The sequence below is a fragment of the Microcaecilia unicolor genome, chromosome 2 (genome assembly GCF_901765095.1).
Source record: "Microcaecilia unicolor chromosome 2, aMicUni1.1, whole genome shotgun sequence".
In the NCBI taxonomy this organism is placed as follows: Eukaryota; Metazoa; Chordata; class Amphibia; order Gymnophiona; family Siphonopidae; genus Microcaecilia; species Microcaecilia unicolor.
The window spans coordinates 501,934,163-501,940,162 of NC_044032.1; positions in this window are offsets into that span (position 1 = coordinate 501,934,163).

A 6,000-nucleotide genomic window follows, 5' to 3' on the forward strand; every position below is an offset into this window, starting at 1 on the left:
GTTCTAGCTTTCTCAAGGGGAATGCCTAAACATCAGGTCTCCACTCTGCCGCCCCAGAGCAGATTTCACTCTCTTGATGTACTTCAATACCATCCAGTCTAGACTCCTTATAACTATCTTTCCTTTCAGGCTGCCACCCCGAAAGTCTCACCTTAGCCATAGGTAGAATGCGTCCTACCGAGCCCCGGTTATGACCGGACTCCCCAATCCGCCGAGTTTCTGGCTGCTCAAATGGCTGGTGCAATGCGACAGTTCACTGTGAATCCAGTCCACTGGGTTTGGGCACTTCAGAACCCCCCCACACTTAATTGCAATGGGTCACCTGGCAGGGGGCTATAGGTAGCTCAGACCTCAGGCAACCAAGGACAATTATTTCCCCCTGAACTTCCTGTATATAATTTCTGAGCTCCTCCCAGGTCCTCCAGTCACTCCCCCCTAGTGACTGGCTGCCCAGGGCTCACTCTATCATGGTTCCCAAAGTAAGACGGGGTTACATAAACATCACTCTATATATACACAGAACCTGAAAAAATTGCTGTTATGTGTGCAAACAAGCCTTCTGAAGCTCACCAGAACAATACCCTCTATTTTGGAACATACATCTTTGATATATGTAAAATTATGTGTATAGTGAAATTCTGCATATAATTTAAGGCTGTTGAAAATCCACATTGTCTATAACTGCACATAACAGTGCACATAACTCCTATTGTACAAATCTAAACCCAATATACTGGAAATTTACTCTTTGGCAGAGGCTGACAGTGATCGGGGCCCCTGGGCAGTAAAGGTCATTTGACCCCTCTGGCCACTGCCTGCTGCCCTACCACCTCACCTCTGCCCCCCCCCCATGCACACTACAGCCCTTCCCCTACCACCGCAGTTGCTGCCCCCTCCCACAGACCCCTGAGCCAAAGTGAGCCTTCCCCAGTTGTACCTTGAAGGGCCTTTTGGTGGTCTAGTGGCTTCTTCAGGGGCAAGAATGAACCCCACTTTTTCCTGCCTGCTGTCACTACTGTGCCCAGCGCTGCCTTGTTTTCAAACTAGTTGCTGAGACTTCCTGCGGTAGTCTCACAGATCTCCGCAGTCTCCGCAGCCATTTTTAAAACTTGGTGGCGCCGGGCAGAGTAGCAGCAGTGGGCAGAAAAGAGTGGGATTTGTTCCTGCCCCCGCAGAGGCCACTAAACCAGCAGGACCCTTCAAGGTAGGACCGGGAAGGGCCCACTGAGGCTCGGGGGGGGGGGGGGCTGTAGTGTGCAGGGGAGGGAGAGACCATCTGGCCCTTGGGCACTGCTGGGTTGCCCAAATGGTCAGTCCGCCCCTACTCTTCGGTGTCCTTCTATTTTTACTTTTTAGCACCCCAAAATGTGCCAACAGAGTCAGTCAAAGTTTTAAGTCGATGGACTAATTGTTTTTCTGCATTTAGTGGGTGTACTGAAGAATCTTTCTCCTGGATACTCGTGCACAAAGTAAAACTAACAGCTCTAGAGAGAGAGAGAGAGCACCTCAGCCGGATGGGTCTACAGCAGAATAGAGAATAAGTCAGCACAAGTGGTACAAATGTTTTTGGTTTTGTTTTTCTCTTTAATGGTGAAGATTCATAGCGAGATGAGAGAGACTGCTGAAGACAATACGAAAAGCGAGTCAGAGGAAGCAGGTTTGCTCAAACCTTATAATGATGCCTTCAGTGATAGCTGTTTCTGCTTTCATCTGCTGGGAATGGGGTCATAAATCCAGAAACTTTAAAAAGTAACTTTTTCAAGGGTAAGAACTTCCTTTCTCTCTCCGTAGGAAAGATGAGGAGCTATTTAGCTCATCCTGCTTATTAATGCAGCTACCATGTGTTCCAACACCCACATGATCTCTATTCTGATTTCAAACCCATCTTTCTTCAGTTCATAATATCTCTCTATTTATAGGAGTCACTCTTCAGCAGCAGCTGCAAGCTCTCTCTTCTTTTATTTTTTTTTTCAATATTTAGCTTTGTTTTTCCATTCTTCACTCATTATATAATCTGTAGGTCAAGAAATATGATATAAAAGGTTTCAAAGTAGCAGAAGGGACATTCACACATTTTGTACATAAGAACAGCCATACTGGCTAAGACTGATGGTCCATTTAGACCAGTATCTTGCTTACAACAGTGGCCAGTCCAGGTCATAAGCATTTGGCAGAATCCTAAACAGTAGCAAGAATCCATACTTCCAATCCCAGGAATAAGTAGTGGCTTTTACTACTTATCATTTCTATAGCACTATTAGATGTACACATTATATGCAGGTGCTTTCTCTGTAGTGGACTCACAATCTAAGGTGTTTTTTGTACATGGGACAATAAAGGGTTAAATGACTTGCCCAGGGTCACAAGGAATTGTAGTGGGAATCAAATCTAGTTCTCCAGCAGCCAAGCTCCACTGCACTAACTATCTCTAAGGGAGAGAAAAGGATGTAGATGGAATGGATGAGTAGACTGGATAGGCCTTATGGTCTTTATTTGCATTAATTTGTCTCTGTTTCTAAAAGTCCATAATCTGCTTTTAATGCAGACATGGGGAGTGGAAGAGTACACTTCCAGTCTACTCATCTATGTCATCTACATCCCTTTCTCTGCCTTAGAGATCCTACGTATTCGTCTCAAGCTTTCTTGAATTCAGATACTGTTTTTGTCTCCTGCACTGGGAGGCTATTCCATGAATTCACCTTCCTTTCCATGAAAATGTAATTCCTCAGGTTACTTTCGAGTCTGTCCCCTTTGATCTTCATCCTATGCCCCCTCTTTCGAGTGCTTTCTTTCAAATGATAGAGATTTGGCTCCCGTGCACTTATGCCATGGAAATATTTAAACATCTCTATCATATCTTCCTTCTCCCTCCTTTCTTCCAAAGTATGCATATTGAGAACTTTAAGTCTGTCCCCATATGCTTTATGACAAAGACAGCTGACCATTTTAATAGCTGCCCCCTGGACATACTCCATCCTGTTTAAATCATTTTGAAGTTGTGGTCTCCACCGTTGTACACAATATTCTAACTGAGGTCTCAGCAGAGTCTTATACAGGGGCATCATCACCTCCTTTTTCCTAGTGGCCATTCTTCTCCTTATACACACAAGCATCCTTCTGTCTTTCATCGTTGCCTTTTCTACCTGTTTGGCTACTAAGATCCAAACAAAAAAAACAGCACCACGGGCCTTTAAAAATGGAACACAGTTCTTTAATAAATGAGCCTTGTCAAGGCTCATTTATTAAAGAACTGTGTTCCATTTTTAAAGGCCCGTGGTGCTGTTTTTTTTTTGTTTGGACTTTAGTTTGTACTTCGTTCCCTCTCTTTTGTTATATCCATGGCTACTAAGATCATCACATATGATCAGAACCAAGTCCCTCTCCCTTTGTGTACAAACGTTCTTCACACCCTAAACTCTACTGATCCCTCAGGTTTTAGCATCCCAAATACATGACCCTGCATTTTTTAGGGTCTAATATAACTCATAGAACTCTTAAAGAGGGTTCCAATGCAAAATCTGTATTTTCAGTTGTAAGGTTACTACAAAAAGAATCCATAGTCAACAATCTAAACAATAATAGTTTTGTCTTTTCAGTATTAACCCTCAACTGAAAACAATTTGTCCAATATTCCATCTTTTGAAAACACAAATTAATTATTGACATACTATCCATTAAGGATATAGAGAAGCAAATAAGTAATGTAATGCCATCTGCATATGAATACAGACTAATCTTGGAGGAGGGAAAAAATCTTTATAATATGGACATCATAATATTAAATAGAATAGGAGGAAAAAAGGAGATCCCTGGGGGACTCCACATTCTGTCCTCCAAATAGTTGAAACTGTAGATCCCATTCTTACTCTATAACAGGTGTGGGCAACCTTTCTACATGGAGGGCTGCATGAACTTCAGCACTATACCTAGGGGGCCGCACATATAAAATTTTCTTTTCCCACATAAAATCCCTCCCAGGATAACCCTCCCCCTAAGATAAATTATCTCCCTTCACATAAAATCCACCCCCCCCACACACATAAAATCCCCCCATATAAAATTATTTTGCTCACATATGGCCTCCTTCATCTCTCTTCTTCCTTGTCTCCCTTTTCCACACCCATAGTCTCCAGAGTGTCTCTCCTTTCTGTCCCCCTTCCATCCATCTCATCCACAATCCATGTACTGCATCATTTTCCCTTTCTCTTCCCTGCCCCAAAATTCCATGCATCGCAGTTATCGTCCCTTCCTGGCTCCACAATCCATGTGCCCTGGTTCACCCTTCTCTATCCCTCCTCTTCTCCCCAATCCCATCACCCCATGTCTCTTTGTCTCAATCACCACAAGCAGATCGCCCCTTTTCTTCTGGTCCTGTGGGACCAAAGAAAGTACCTGCCCAGCTCAGAAGGCTCTTCTTGTCCCACCCCCCTGATACAAGCAGATTAATTCTTGGATTGTTTCTGTTTAACATTTTTATAAGTGATATTGCGGAACGGCTGTCTGGTAAGGTTTGCCTCTTTGCAGATGATACCAAAATCTGCAATAAAGTCAACACCTCTGATGGTGTGGATAACATGAAGATAGCAAAGCTTGAAAAATGGACCAGATTTTGGCAGCTAAGAGATTAATGCATTTGGGCTTCAAAAACCCGAGGGAACAATACAGTTTAGAGGGTGAAGGACTTGAGTGTGATTGTATGTGATGATCTTAAGGTGGCCAAATAGATAGAAAAGATGACAGCAAAAGCCAAGATGTTTGGGTACATAGGCAGAGGAATGGCAGGGGTGATAATGCCTCTGTATAAGTACTACTACTACTACTACTATTTAACATTTCTAAAGCGCTACTAGGGTTGCACAGTGCTGTACAATTAACAAAGAAGGACAGTCCCTGCTCAAAGGAGCTTACAATCTAAAGGACAAAAAGTGCAGTCAATCAAGATTGAGGCAGTCTAGATTTCCTGGATATAGGTACAATGGTTAGGTGCCGAAAGTGACATTGAAGAAGTGGGCTTTGAGCAAGGATTTGAAGATGGGTAGGGAGGGGGCTTGGCGTATGGGCTCAGGGAGTTTATTCCAAGCATAGGGTGAGGCGAGGCAGAAAGGGCGGAGTCTGGAGTTGGCGGTGGTGGAAAAGGGTACTGAGAGGAGGGATTTGTCCTGTGAGCGGAGGTTATGGGTAGGAGCGTAAGGGGAGATGAGGGTAGAGAGGTAGTGAGGGACTGCAGATTGGTTGCATTTGTAGGTTAGTAGGAGAAGCTTGAACTGTATGCGGTACTTGATCGGAAGCCAGTGAAGTGACTTGAGGAGAGGGGTGATATGAGCATATCGGTCCAGGCGGAAGATAAGACGTGCAGCAGAGTTCTGAATGGATTGAAGGGGGGATAGATGGTTAAGTGGGAGGCCAGGTAGGAGTAGGTTGCAGTAGTCAAGGCGAGAGGTAATGAGAGAGTGGTTGAGAGTTCGGATGGTGTGCTCAGAGAGGAAAGGGCGAATTTTGCTGATGTTATAGAGAAAGAAGCGACAGGTCTTGGCTGTCTGCTGGATATGGGCAGAGAGGGAGAAGTCGAAGATGACTCCGAGGTTGCGGGCAGATGAGACGGGGAGGATAAGGGTGTTATCGACTGAAATAGAGAGTGGAGGGAGAGGAGAAGTGGGTTTGGGTGGAAAGACAATGAGCTCAGTCTTGGCCATGTTCAGTTTCAGGTGGAGATTGGACATCCAGGCAGCAATGTCGGATAAGCAGGCCAATACTTTGGCCTGGGTTTCCGCAGTGATGTCTGGTGTGGAGAGATAAAGCTGGGTGTCGTCAGCATAAAGATGATATTGGAAACCATGAGATGAGATCAGCGAGCCCAGGGAAGAGGTGTAGATTGAAAAGAGAAGGGGTCCAAGGACAGATCCCTGAGGAACTCCAACAGAGAGTGGGATGGGAGTGGAAGAAGATAAGTCTCTGATGGGATCTCATTTAGAGTACTGTTTACAGTTCTGGAGACCGCAC